The sequence below is a fragment of the Ambystoma mexicanum genome, chromosome 5p, assembly GCF_040938575.1.
Source record: "Ambystoma mexicanum isolate Mex_15411 chromosome 5p, UKY_AmexF1_1, whole genome shotgun sequence".
In the NCBI taxonomy this organism is placed as follows: Eukaryota; Metazoa; Chordata; class Amphibia; order Caudata; family Ambystomatidae; genus Ambystoma; species Ambystoma mexicanum.
The window spans coordinates 1,322,121,489-1,322,136,281 of NC_090930.1; positions in this window are offsets into that span (position 1 = coordinate 1,322,121,489).

The window sequence follows — 14,793 nt, forward strand, 5'->3', positions numbered from 1 at the left end:
ACAGCATATTGGAGCACCTTTCTCATTTCAAAATGTACTTCATGTGTGTTTGCATAATTTTCAGGTGATTTTTGCTGCCATTTTATATGTTAGGGTAGCGTTCCGGCCCGTTGCGGGTACTTTTTCGTGATAAAATGTAGATTTTGGGCAGTAATGGGTTAATGACAGCATATTGGTGCACCTTTCTCATTTCAAAATGTTCTTCATGTGTGTTTGCATCATTTTCAGGTGATTTTTGCTGCCATTTTATATGTTAGGGTACCGTTCCGGCCCGTTCCGGGTACTTTTTCATGTGAAAATGTAGATTTTGGGCTGTAATGGGTTAATGACAGCATATTGGTGCACCTTTCTCATTTCAAAATGTTCTTCATGTGTGTTTGCACCATTTTGAGGTGATTTTGGCTGCCTTTTTATATGTTAGGGTACCGTTCCGGCCCGTTCCGGGTACTTTTTCGTGATAACATGTAGATTTTGGGCAGTAATGGGTTAATGACAGCATATTGGAGCACCTTTCTCATTTCAAAATGTACTTCATGTGTGTTTGCATAATTTTCAGGTGATTTTTGCTGCCATTTTATATGTTAGGGTAGCGTTCCGGCCCGTTGCGGGTACTTTTTCGTGTTAAAATGTAGATTTTGGGCAGTAATGGGTGAATGACAGCACATTGTTCATCCTTTGCCATTTCAAAATGTTCTTCATGTGTGTTTGCATCATTTTCAGGTGCGTTTTGCTGCCGTTTTATATGTTAGGGTACCGTTCCGGCCCGTTCCGGGGACTTTTTCATGTGAAAATGTAGATTTTGGGCTGTAATGGGTTAATGACAGCATATTGGTGCACCTTTCTCATTTCAAAATGTTCTTCATGTGCGTTTGCATCATTTTCACGTGCTTTTGGCTGCCATTTTATATGTTATGGTACCGTTCCGGCCCGTTCCGTTTTTTTTTTCGTGTGAAAATATAGATTTTGGGCAGTAATGGGTTAATGACAGCACATTGTTCATCCTTTGCCATTTCAAAATGTTCTTCATGTGTGTTTGCATCATTTTCATATGAGTTTTGCTGCCGTTTTATATATTAGGGTAGCGTTCCGGCCCGTTCCGGGTACTTTTTCGTGTTAAAATGTAGATTTTGGGCAGTAATGGGTTAATGACAGCACATTGTTCATCCTTTGCCATTTCAAAATGTTCTTCATGTGTGTTTGCATCATTTTCAGGTGAGTTTTGCTGCCGTTTTATATGTTAGGGTACCGTTCCGGCCCGTTCCGGGGACTTTTTCATGTGAAAATGTAGATTTTGGGCTGTAATGGGTTAATGACAGCATATTGGTGCACCTTTCTCATTTCAAGATGTTCTTCATGTGCGTTTGCATCATTTTCAGGTGCTTTTGGCTGCCATTTTATATGTTATGGTACCGTTCCGGCCCGTTCCGGTTTTTTTTTCGTGTGAAAATATAGATTTTGGGCAGTAATGGGTTAATGACAGCACATTGTTCATCCTTTGCCATTTCAAAATGTTCTTCATGTGTGTTTGCATCATTTTCATGTGAGTTTTGCTGCCGTTTTATATATTAGGGTAGCGTTCCGGCCCGTTCCGGGTCCTTTTTCGTGTTAAAATGTAGATTTTGGGCAGTAATGGGTTAATGACAGCACATTGTTCATCCTTTGCCATTTCAAAATGTTCTTCATGTGTGTTTGCATCATTTTCAGGCGAGTTTTGCTGCCGTTTTATATATTAGGGTACCGTTCCGGCCCGTTCCGGGTACTTTTTCATGTGAAAATGTAGATTTTGGGCTGTAATGGGTTAATGACAGCATATTGGTGCACCTTTCTCATTTCAAAATGTTCTTCATGTGTGTTTGCATCATTTTGAGGTGATTTTGGCTGCCTTTTTATATGTTAGGGTACCGTTCCGGCCCATTCCGGGTACTTTTTCGTGATAAAATGTAGATTTTGGGCAGTAATGGGTTAATGACAGCATATTGGAGCACCTTTCTCATTTCAAAATGTACTTCATGTGTGTTTGCATAATTTTCAGGTGATTTTTGCTGCCATTTTATATGTTAGGGTAGCATTCCGGCCCGTTGCGGGTACTTTTTCGTGATAAAATGTAGATTTTGGGCAGTAATGGGTTAATGACAGCATATTGGTGCACCTTTCTCATTTCAAAATGTTCTTCATGTGTGTTTGCATCATTTTCAGGTGATTTTTGCTGCCATTTTATATGTTAGGGTACCGTTCCGGCCCGTTCCGGGTACTTTTTCTTGATAAAATGTAAATTTTGGGCAATAATGGGTTAATGACAGCATATTGGTGCACCTTTCTCATTTCAACATGTTCTTCATGTGTGTTTGCATCATTTTCAGGTGAGTTTTGCTGCCGTTTTATATATTAGGGTAGTGTTCCGGCCCGTTCCGGGTACTTTTTCGTGTTAAAATGTAGATTTTGGGCAGTAATGGGTTAATGACAGCACATTGTTCATCCTTTGCCATTTCATAATGTTCTTCATGTGTGTTTGCATCATTTTCAGGTGAGTTTTGCTGCCGTTTTATATGTTAGGGTACCGTTCCGGCCCGTTCCGGGGACTTTTTCATGTGAAAATGTAGATTTTGGGCTGTAATGGGTTAATGACAGCATATTGGTGCACCTTTCTCATTTCAAAATGTTCTTCATGTGTGTTTGCATCATTTTCAGGTGCTTTTGGCTGCCATTTTATATGTTATAGTACCGTTCCGGCCCGTTCCGGTTTTTTTTTCATGTGAAAATATAGATTTTGCGCAGTAATGGGTTAATGACAGCACATTGTTCATCCTTTGCCATTTCAAAATGTTCTTCATGTGTGTTTGCATCATTTTCATGTGAGTTTTGCTGCCGTTTTATATATTAGGGTAGCGTTCCGGCCCGTTCCGGGTACTTTTTCGTGTTAAAATGTAGATTTTGGGCAGTAATGGGTTAATGACAGCACATTGTTCATCCTTTGCCATTTCAAAATGTTCTTCATGTGTGTTTGCATCATTTTCAGGTGAGTTTTGCTGCCGTTTTATATATTAGGGTACCGTTCCGGCCCGTTCCGGGTACTTTTTCATGTGAAAATGTAGATTTTGGGCTGTAATGGGTTAATGACAGCATATTGGTGCACCTTTCTCATTTCAAAATGTTCTTCATGTGTGTTTGCACCATTTTGAGGTGATTTTGGATGCCTTTTTATATGTTAGGGTACCGTTCCGGCCCGTTCCGGGTACTTTTTCGTGATAACATGTAGATTTTGGGCAGTAATGGGTTAATGACAGCATATTGGAGCACCTTTCTCATTTCAAAATGTACTTCATGTGTGTTTGCATAATTTTCAGGTGATTTTTGCTGCCATTTTATATGTTAGGGTAGCGCTCCGGCCCGTTGCGGGTACTTTTTCGTGATAAAATGTAGATTTTGGGCAGTAATGGGTTAATGACAGCATATTGGTGCACCTTTCTCATTTCAAAATGTTCTTCATGTGTGTTTGCATCATTTTCAGGTGCTTTTGGCTGCCATTTTATATGTTATAGTACCGTTCCGGCCCGTTCCGGTTTTTTTTTCATGTGAAAATATAGATTTTGGGCAGTAATGGGTTAATGACAGCACATTGTTCATCCTTTTCCATTTCAAAATGTTCTTCATGTGTGTTTGCATCATTTTCATGTGAGTTTTGCTGCCGTTTTATATATTAGGGTAGCGTTCCGGCCCGTTCCGGGTACTTTTTCGTGTTAAAATGTAGATTTTGGGCAGTAATGGGTTAATGACAGCACATTGTTCATCCTTTGCCATTTCAAAATGTTCTTCATGTGTGTTTGCATCATTTTCAGGTGAGTTTTGCTGCCGTTTTATATATTAGGGTACCGTTCCGTCCCGTTCCGGGTACTTTTTCATGTGAAAATGTAGATTTTGGGCTGTAATGGGTTAATGACAGCATATTGGTGCACCTTTCTCATTTCAAAATGTTCTTCATGTGTGTTTGCACCATTTTGAGGTGATTTTGGATGCCTTTTTATATGTTAGGGTACCGTTCCGGCCCGTTCCGGGTACTTTTTCGTGATAACATGTAGATTTTGGGCAGTAATGGGTTAATGACAGCATATTGGAGCACCTTTCTCATTTCAAAATGTACTTCATGTGTGTTTGCATAATTTTCAGGTGATTTTTGCTGCCATTTTATATGTTAGGGTAGCGCTCCGGCCCGTTGCGGGTACTTTTTCGTGATAAAATGTAGATTTTGGGCTGTAATGGGTTAATGACAGCATATTGGTGCACCTTTATCATTTCAAAATGTTCTTCATGTGTGTTTGCACCATTATGAGGTGATTTTGGCTGCCTTTTTATATGTTAGGGTACCGTTCCGGCCCGTTCCGGGTACTTTTTCGTGATAACATGTAGATTTTGGGCAGTAATGGGTTAATGACAGCATATTGGAGCACCTTTCTCATTTCAAAATGTACTTCATGTGTGTTTGCATAATTTTCAGGTGATTTTTGCTGCCATTTTATATGTTAGGGTAGCGTTCCGGCCCGTTGCGGGTACTTTTTCGTGTTAAAATGTAGATTTTGGGCAGTAATGGGTTAATGACAGCACATTGTTCATCCTTTGCCATTTCAAAATGTTCTTCATGTGTGTTTGCATCATTTTCAGGTGAGTTTTGCTGCCGTTTTATATGTTAGGGTACCGTTCCGGCCCGTTCCGGGGACTTTTTCATGTGAAAATGTAGATTTTGGGCTGTAATGGGTTAATGACAGCATATTGGTGCACCTTTCTCATTTCAAAATGTTCTTCATGTGCGTTTGCATCATTTTCAGGTGCTTTTGGCTGCCATTTTATATGTTATGGTACCGTTCCGGCCCGTTCCGGTTTTTTTTTCGTGTGAAAATATAGATTTTGGGCAGTAATGGGTTAATGACAGCACATTGTTCATCCTTTGCCATTTCAAAATGTTCTTCATGTGTGTTTGCATAATTTTCAGGTGATTTTTGCTGCCATTTTATATGTTAGGGTAGCGCTCCGGCCCGTTGCGGGTACTTTTTCGTGATAAAATGTAGATTTTGGGCAGTAATGGGTTAATGACAGCATATTGGTGCACCTTTCTCATTTCAAAATGTTCTTCATGTGTGTTTGCATCATTGTCAGGTGATTTTTGCTGCCATTTTATATGTTAGGGTACCGTTCCGGCCCGTTCCGGGTACTTTTTCATGTGAAAATTTAGATTTTGGGCTGTAATGGGTTAATGACAGCATATTGGTGCACCTTTCTCATTTCAAAATGTTCTTCATGTGTGTTTGCACCATTATGAGGTGATTTTGGCTGCCTTTTTATATGTTAGGGTACCGTTCCGGCCCGTTCCGGGTACTTTTTCGTGATAACATGTAGATTTTGGGCAGTAATGGGTTAATGACAGCATATTGGAGCACCTTTCTCATTTCAAAATGTACTTCATGTGTGTTTGCATAATTTTCAGGTGATTTTTGCTGCCATTTTATATGTTAGGGTAGCGTTCCGGCCCGTTGCGGGTACTTTTTCGTGTTAAAATGTAGATTTTGGGCAGTAATGGGTTAATGACAGCACATTGTTCATCCTTTGCCATTTCAAAATGTTCTTCATGTGTGTTTGCATCATTTTCAGGTGAGTTTTGCTGCCGTTTTATATGTTAGGGTACCGTTCCGGCCCGTTCCGGGGACTTTTTCATGTGAAAATGTAGATTTTGGGCTGTAATGGGTTAATGACAGCATATTGGTGCACCTTTCTCATTTCAAAATGTTCTTCATGTGCGTTTGCATCATTTTCAGGTGCTTTTGGCTGCCATTTTATATGTTATGGTACCGTTCCGGCCCGTTCCGGTTTTTTTTTCGTGTGAAAATATAGATTTTGGGCAGTAATGGGTTAATGACAGCACATTGTTCATCCTTTGCCATTTCAAAATGTTCTTCATGTGTGTTTGCATCATTTTCATGTGAGTTTTGCTGCCGTTTTATATATTAGGGTAGCGTTCCGGCCCGTTCGGGTACTTTTTCGTGTTAAAATGTAGATTTTGGGCAGTAATGGGTTAATGACAGCACATTGTTCATCCTTTGCCATTTCAAAATGTTCTTCATGTGTGTTTGCATCATTTTCAGGTGAGTTTTGCTGCCGTTGTATATATTAGGGTACCGTTCCGGCCCGTTCCGGGTACTTTTTCATGTGAAAATGTAGATTTTGGGCTGTAATGGGTTAATGACAGCATATTGGTGCACCTTTCTCATTTCAAAATGTACTTCATGTGTGTTTGCATAATTTTCAAGTGATTTTTGCTGCCATTTTATATGTTAGGGTAGCATTCCGGCCCGTTGCGGGTACTTTTTCGTGATAAAATGTAGATTTTGGGCAGTAATGGGTTAATGACAGCATATTGGTGCACCTTTCTCATTTCAAAATGTTCTTCATGTGTGTTTGCATCATTTTGAGGTGATTTTGGCTGCCTTTTTATATGTTAGGGTACCGTTCCGGCCCATTCCGGGTACTTTTTCGTGATAAAATGTAGATTTTGGGCAGTAATGGGTTAATGACAGCATATTGGAGCACCTTTCTCATTTCAAAATGTACTTCATGTGTGTTTGCATAATTTTCAAGTGATTTTTGCTGCCATTTTATATGTTAGGGTAGCATTCCGGCCCGTTGCGGGTACTTTTTCGTGAAAAAATGTAGATTTTGGGCAGTAATGGGTTAATGACAGCATATTGGTGCACCTTTCTCATTTCAAAATGTTCTTCATGTGTGTTTGCATCATTTTCAGGTGATTTTTGCTGCCATTTTATATATTAGGGTAGCGTTCCGGCCCGTTCCGGGTACTTTTTCGTGTTAAAATGTAGATTTTGGGCAGTAATGGGTTAATGACAGCACATTGTTCATCCTTTGCCATTTCATAATGTTCTTCATGTCTGTTTGCATCATTTTCAGGTGAGTTTTGCTGCCGTTTTATATGTTAGGGTACCGTTCCGGCCCGTTCCGGGGACTTTTTCATGTGAAAATGTAGATTTTGGGCTGTAATGGGTTAATGACAGCATATTGGTGCACCTTTCTCATTTCAAAATGTTCTTCATGTGTGTTTGCATCATTTTCAGGTGCTTTTGGCTGCCATTTTATATGTTATGGTACCGTTCCGGCCCGTTCCGGTTTTTTTTTCATGTGAAAATATAGATTTTGGGCAGTAATGGGTTAATGACAGCACATTGTTCATCCTTTGCCATTTCAAAATGTTCTTCATGTGTGTTTGCATCATTTTCATGTGAGTTTTGCTGCCGTTTTATATATTAGGGTAGCGTTCCGGCCCGTTCCGGGTACTTTTTCGTGTTAAAAAGTAGATTTTGGGCAGTAATGGGTTAATAACAGCACATTGTTCATCCTTTGCCATTTCAAAATGTTCTTCATGTGTGTTTGCATCATTTTCAGGTGAGTTTTGCTGCCGTTTTATATATTAGGGTATCGTTCCGGCCCGTTCCGGGGACTTTTTCATGTGAAAATGTAGATTTTGGGCTGTAATGGGTTAATGACAGCATATTGGTGCACCTTTCTCATTTCAAAATGTTCTTCATGTGTGTTTGCATCATTTTCAGGTGCTTTTGGCTGCCATTTTATATGTTATGGTACCGTTCCGGCCCGTTCCGGTTTTTTTTTCATGTGAAAATATAGATTTTGGGCAGTAATGGGTTAATGACAGCACATTGTTCATCCTTTGCCATTTCAAAATGTTCTTCATGTGTGTTTGCATCATTTTCATGTGAGTTTTGCTGCCGTTTTATATATTAGGGTAGCGTTCCGGCCCGTTCCGGGTACTTTTTCGTGTTAAAAAGTAGATTTTGGGCAGTAATGGGTTAATGACAGCACATTGTTCATCCTTTGCCATTTCAAAATGTTCTTCATGTGTGTTTGCATCATTTTCAGGTGAGTTTTGCTGCCGTTTTATATATTAGGGTACCGTTCCGGCCCGTTCCGGGTACTTTTTCATGTGAAAATGTAGATTTTGGGCTGTAATGGGTTAATGACAGCATATTGGTGCACCTTTCTCATTTCAAAATGTTCTTCATGTGTGTTTGCACCATTTTGAGGTGATTTTGGCTGCCTTTTTATATGTTAGGGTACCGTTCCGGCCCGTTCCGGGTACTTTTTCGTGATAACATGTAGATTTTGGGCAGTAATGGGTTAATGACAGCATATTGGAGCACCTTTCTCATTTCAAAATGTACTTCATGTGTGTTTGCATAATTTTCAGGTGATTTTTGCTGCCATTTTATATGTTAGGGTAGCGTTCCGGCCCGTTGCGGGTACTTTTTCGTGATAAAATGTAGATTTTGGGCAGTAATGGGTTAATGACAGCATATTGGTGCACCTTTCTCATTTCAAAATGTTCTTCATGTGTGTTTGCATCATTGTCAGGTGATTTTTGCTGCCATTTTATATGTTAGGGTACCGTTCCGGCCCGTTCCGGGTACTTTTTCATGTGAAAATGTAGATTTTGGGCTGTAATGGGTTAATGACAGCATATTGGTGCACCTTTCTCATTTCAAAATGTTCTTCATGTGTGTTTGCACCATTTTGAGGTGATTTTGGCTGCCTTTTTATATGTTAGGGTACCGTTCCGGCCCGTTCCGGGTACTTTTTCGTGATAACATGTAGATTTTGGGCAGTAATGGGTTAATGACAGCATATTGGAGCACCTTTCTCATTTCAAAATGTACTTCATGTGTGTTTGCATAATTTTCAGGTGATTTTTGCTGCCATTTTATATGTTAGGGTAGCGTTCCGGCCCGTTGCGGGGACTTTTTCATGTGAAAATGTAGATTTTGGGCTGTAATGGGTTAATGACAGCATATTGGTGCACCTTTCTCATTTCAAAATGTTCTTCATGTGTGTTTGCATCATTTTCAGGTGCTTTTGGCTGCCATTTTATATGTTATGGTACCGTTCCGGCCCGTTCCGGTTTTTTTTTCATGTGAAAATATAGATTTTGGGCAGTAATGGGTTAATGACAGCACATTGTTCATCCTTTGCCATTTCAAAATGTTCTTCATGTGTGTTTGCATCATTTTCATGTGAGTTTTGCTGCCGTTTTATATATTAGGGTAGCGTTCCGGCCCGTTCCGGGTACTTTTTCGTGTTAAAAAGTAGATTTTGGGCAGTAATGGGTTAATGACAGCACATTGTTCATCCTTTGCCATTTCAAAATGTTCTTCATGTGTGTTTGCATCATTTTCAGGTGAGTTTTGCTGCCGTTTTATATATTAGGGTACCGTTCCGGCCCGTTCCGGGTACTTTTTCATGTGAAAATGTAGATTTTGGGCTGTAATGGGTTAATGACAGCATATTGGTGCACCTTTCTCATTTCAAAATGTTCTTCATGTGTGTTTGCACCATTTTGAGGTGATTTTGGCTGCCTTTTTATATGTTAGGGTACCGTTCCGGCCCGTTCCGGGTACTTTTTCGTGATAACATGTAGATTTTGGGCAGTAATGGGTTAATGACAGCATATTGGAGCACCTTTCTCATTTCAAAATGTACTTCATGTGTGTTTGCATAATTTTCAGGTGATTTTTGCTGCCATTTTATATGTTAGGGTAGCGTTCCGGCCCGTTGCGGGTACTTTTTCGTGATAAAATGTAGATTTTGGGCAGTAATGGGTTAATGACAGCATATTGGTGCACCTTTCTCATTTCAAAATGTTCTTCATGTGTGTTTGCATCATTGTCAGGTGATTTTTGCTGCCATTTTATATGTTAGGGTACCGTTCCGGCCCGTTCCGGGTACTTTTTCATGTGAAAATGTAGATTTTGGGCTGTAATGGGTTAATGACAGCATATTGGTGCACCTTTCTCATTTCAAAATGTTCTTCATGTGTGTTTGCACCATTTTGAGGTGATTTTGGCTGCCTTTTTATATGTTAGGGTACCGTTCCGGCCCGTTCCGGGTACTTTTTCGTGATAACATGTAGATTTTGGGCAGTAATGGGTTAATGACAGCATATTGGAGCACCTTTCTCATTTCAAAATGTACTTCATGTGTGTTTGCATAATTTTCAGGTGATTTTTGCTGCCATTTTATATGTTAGGGTAGCGTTCCGGCCCGTTGCGGGTACTTTTTCGTGTTAAAATGTAGATTTTGGGCAGTAATGGGTGAATGACAGCACATTGTTCATCCTTTGCCATTTCAAAATGTTCTTCATGTGTGTTTGCATCATTTTCAGGTGCGTTTTGCTGCCGTTTTATATGTTAGGGTACCGTTCCGGCCCGTTCCGGGGACTTTTTCATGTGAAAATGTAGATTTTGGGCTGTAATGGGTTAATGACAGCATATTGGTGCACCTTTCTCATTTCAAAATGTTCTTCATGTGCGTTTGCATCATTTTCACGTGCTTTTGGCTGCCATTTTATATGTTATGGTACCGTTCCGGCCCGTTCCGTTTTTTTTTTCGTGTGAAAATATAGATTTTGGGCAGTAATGGGTTAATGACAGCACATTGTTCATCCTTTGCCATTTCAAAATGTTCTTCATGTGTGTTTGCATCATTTTCATGTGAGTTTTGCTGCCGTTTTATATATTAGGGTAGCGTTCCGGCCCGTTCCGGGTCCTTTTTCGTGTTAAAATGTAGATTTTGGGCAGTAATGGGTTAATGACAGCACATTGTTCATCCTTTGCCATTTCAAAATGTTCTTCATGTGTGTTTGCATCATTTTCAGGCGAGTTTTGCTGCCGTTTTATATATTAGGGTACCGTTCCGGCCCGTTCCGGGTACTTTTTCATGTGAAAATGTAGATTTTGGGCTGTAATGGGTTAATGACAGCATATTGGTGCACCTTTCTCATTTCAAAATGTTCTTCATGTGTGTTTGCATCATTTTAAGGTGATTTTGGCTGCCTTTTTATATGTTAGGGTACCGTTCCGGCCCATTCCGGGTACTTTTTCGTGATAAAATGTAGATTTTGGGCAGTAATGGGTTAATGACAGCATATTGGAGCACCTTTCTCATTTCAAAATGTACTTCATGTGTGTTTGCATAATTTTCAGGTGATTTTTGCTGCCATTTTATATGTTAGGGTAGCATTCCGGCCCGTTGCGGGTACTTTTTCGTGATAAAATGTAGATTTTGGGCAGTAATGGGTTAATGACAGCATATTGGTGCACCTTTCTCATTTCAAAATGTTCTTCATGTGTGTTTGCATCATTTTCAGGTGATTTTTGCTGCCATTTTATATGTTAGGGTACCGTTCCGGCCCGTTCCGGGTACTTTTTCTTGATAAAATGTAAATTTTGGGCAATAATGGGTTAATGACAGCATATTGGTGCACCTTTCTCATTTCAACATGTTCTTCATGTGTGTTTGCATCATTTTCAGGTGAGTTTTGCTGCCGTTTTATATATTAGGGTAGTGTTCCGGCCCGTTCCGGGTACTTTTTCGTGTTAAAATGTAGATTTTGGGCAGTAATGGGTTAATGACAGCACATTGTTCATCCTTTGCCATTTCATAATGTTCTTCATGTGTGTTTGCATCATTTTCAGGTGAGTTTTGCTGCCGTTTTATATGTTAGGGTACCGTTCCGGCCCGTTCCGGGGACTTTTTCATGTGAAAATGTAGATTTTGGGCTGTAATGGGTTAATGACAGCATATTGGTGCACCTTTCTCATTTCAAAATGTTCTTCATGTGTGTTTGCATCATTTTCAGGTGCTTTTGGCTGCCATTTTATATGTTATAGTACCGTTCCGGCCCGTTCCGGTTTTTTTTTCATGTGAAAATATAGATTTTGCGCAGTAATGGGTTAATGACAGCACATTGTTCATCCTTTGCCATTTCAAAATGTTCTTCATGTGTGTTTGCATCATTTTCATGTGAGTTTTGCTGCCGTTTTATATATTAGGGTAGCGTTCCGGCCCGTTCCGGGTACTTTTTCGTGTTAAAATGTAGATTTTGGGCAGTAATGGGTTAATGACAGCACATTGTTCATCCTTTGCCATTTCAAAATGTTCTTCATGTGTGTTTGCATCATTTTCAGGTGAGTTTTGCTGCCGTTTTATATATTAGGGTACCGTTCCGGCCCGTTCCGGGGACTTTTTCATGTGAAAATGTAGATTTTGGGCTGTAATGGGTTAATGACAGCATATTGGTGCACCTTTCTCATTTCAAAATGTTCTTCATGTGTGTTTGCATCATTTTCAGGTGCTTTTGGCTGCCATTTTATATGTTATGGTACCGTTTCGGCCCGTTCCGGGTACTTTTTCGTGATAAAATGTAGATTTTGGGCAGTAATGGGTTAATGACAGCATATTGGAGCACCTTTCTCATTTCAAAATGTACTTCATGTGTGTTTGCATAATTTTCAGGTGATTTTTGCTGCCATTTTATATGTTAGGGTAGCGTTCCGGCCCGTTGCGGGTACTTTTTCGTGATAAAATGTAGATTTTGGGCAGTAATGGGTTAATGACAGCATATTGGTGCACCTTTCTCATTTCAAAATGTTCTTCATGTGTGTTTGCATCATTTTCAGGTGATTTTTGCTGCCATTTTATATGTTAGGGTACCGTTCCGGCCCGTTCCGGGTACTTTTTCTTGATAAAATGTAAATTTTGGGCAATAATGGGTTAATGACAGCATATTGGTGCACCTTTCTCATTTCAACATGTCCTTCATGTGTGTTTGCATCATTTTCAGGTGAGTTTTGCTGCCGTTTTATATATTAGGGTATCGTTCCGGCCCGTTCCGGGGACTTTTTCATGTGAAAATGTAGATTTTGGGCTGTAATGGGTTAATGACAGCATATTGGTGCACCTTTCTCATTTCAAAATGTTCTTCATGTGTGTTTGCATCATTTTCAGGTGAGTTTTGCTGCCGTTTTATATATTAAGGTACCGTTCCGGCCCGTTCCGGGTACTTTTTCATGTGAAAATGTAGATTTTGGGCTGCAATGGGTTAATGACAGCATATTGGTGCACCTTTCTCATTTCAAAATGTTCTTCATGTGTGTTTGCACCATTTTGAGGTGATTTTGGCTGCCTTTTTATATGTTAGGGTACCGTTCCGGCCCGTTCCGGGTACTTTTTCGTGATAACATGTAGATTTTGGGCAGTAATGGGTTAATGACAGCATATTGGAGCACCTTTCTCATTTCAAAATGTACTTCATGTGTGTTTGCATAATTTTCAGGTGATTTTTGCTGCCATTTTATATGTTAGGGTAGCGTTCCGGCCCGTTGCGGGTACTTTTTCGTGATAAAATGTAGATTTTGGGCAGTAATGGGTTAATGACAGCATATTGGTGCACCTTTCTCATTTCAAAATGTTCTTCATGTGTGTTTGCATCATTTTCAGGTGATTTTTGCTGCCATTTTATATGTTAGGGTACCGTTCCGGCCCGTTCCGGGTACTTTTTCATGTGAAAATGTAGATTTTGGGCTGTAATGGGTTAATGACAGCATATTGGTGCACCTTTCTCATTTCAAAATGTTCTTCATGTGTGTTTGCACCATTTTGAGGTGATTTTGGCTGCCTTTTTATATGTTAGGGTACCGTTCCGGCCCGTTCCGGGTACTTTTTCGTGATAACATGTAGATTTTGGGCAGTAATGGGTTAATGACAGCATATTGGAGCACCTTTCTCATTTCAAAATGTACTTCATGTGTGTTTGCATAATTTTCAGGTGATTTTTGCTGCCATTTTATATGTTAGGGTAGCGTTCCGGCCCGTTGCGGGTACTTTTTCGTGTTAAAATGTAGATTTTGGGCAGTAATGGGTGAATGACAGCACATTGTTCATCCTTTGCCATTTCAAAATGTTCTTCATGTGTGTTTGCATCATTTTCAGGTGCGTTTTGCTGCCGTTTTATATGTTAGGGTACCGTTCCGGCCCGTTCCGGGGACTTTTTCATGTGAAAATGTAGATTTTGGGCTGTAATGGGTTAATGACAGCATATTGGTGCACCTTTCTCATTTCAAAATGTTCTTCATGTGCGTTTGCATCATTTTCACGTGCTTTTGGCTGCCATTTTATATGTTATGGTACCGTTCCGGCCCGTTCCGTTTTTTTTTTCGTGTGAAAATATAGATTTTGGGCAGTAATGGGTTAATGACAGCACATTGTTCATCCTTTGCCATTTCAAAATGTTCTTCATGTGTGTTTGCATCATTTTCATATGAGTTTTGCTGCCGTTTTATATATTAGGGTAGCGTTCCGGCCCGTTCCGGGTACTTTTTCGTGTTAAAATGTAGATTTTGGGCAGTAATGGGTTAATGACAGCACATTGTTCATCCTTTGCCATTTCAAAATGTTCTTCATGTGTGTTTGCATCATTTTCAGGTGAGTTTTGCTGCCGTTTTATATGTTAGGGTACCGTTCCGGCCCGTTCCGGGGACTTTTTCATGTGAAAATGTAGATTTTGGGCTGTAATGGGTTAATGACAGCATATTGGTGCACCTTTCTCATTTCAAGATGTTCTTCATGTGCGTTTGCATCATTTTCAGGTGCTTTTGGCTGCCATTTTATATGTTATGGTACCGTTCCGGCCCGTTCCGGTTTTTTTTTCGTGTGAAAATATAGATTTTGGGCAGTAATGGGTTAATGACAGCACATTGTTCATCCTTTGCCATTTCAAAATGTTCTTCATGTGTGTTTGCATCATTTTCATGTGAGTTTTGCTGCCGTTTTATATATTAGGGTAGCGTTCCGGCCCGTTCCGGGTCCTTTTTCGTGTTAAAATGTAGATTTTGGGCAGTAATGGGTTAATGACAGCACATTGTTCATCCTTTGCCATTTCAAAAT